The sequence below is a fragment of the Penaeus monodon genome, chromosome 31 (assembly GCF_015228065.2).
Source record: "Penaeus monodon isolate SGIC_2016 chromosome 31, NSTDA_Pmon_1, whole genome shotgun sequence".
NCBI classification, from domain to species: Eukaryota; Metazoa; Arthropoda; class Malacostraca; order Decapoda; family Penaeidae; genus Penaeus; species Penaeus monodon.
The window spans coordinates 37,019,986-37,020,562 of NC_051416.1; positions in this window are offsets into that span (position 1 = coordinate 37,019,986).

Below are 577 nucleotides of genomic sequence, written 5' to 3' on the forward strand. Positions count from 1 at the left end.
CATCAATGTATGAATATGGTGTAATAACATAAACATATTAAGTGCTTAATGCCATCTTATTGATACCAGCTAGATATCTAAAATAGGTAGCAGTTTATGTTACATTACCATATTCTCATCAGTATTTAGATCCTTCGTACCAATTATTTAAATTAATATTTATAAATTGATTGGGATGCTAATGTGGGGGGATCCCCAGCCACCATATTTGGCGCTATTTATCCTCTTACCATATAAATCTCAAATATATTAATAAATAATATGCTAGGGTATTTTTGTATACAGATATAAGATCCAGAGATATGATCTTTCCTGTACCATAAACCGCAGTTGTGACATGTACTTTGCAATATATACATGGCTCAAGGAGATTATACATTATTGTTAGCATATAGGATCTATAATGCAGAGTTTATACGAAATACCGGTTTCTGTAATATATATATAGTGTTGTGATGTCCTATACAATCCTTCAAACTCCATCTTTTATCCATCTAATGTTTTACTTAACATGACTAAGGAATAGTATATGTTGTTATATGGCACCACCCATTACATAATTAGATATACATACTAC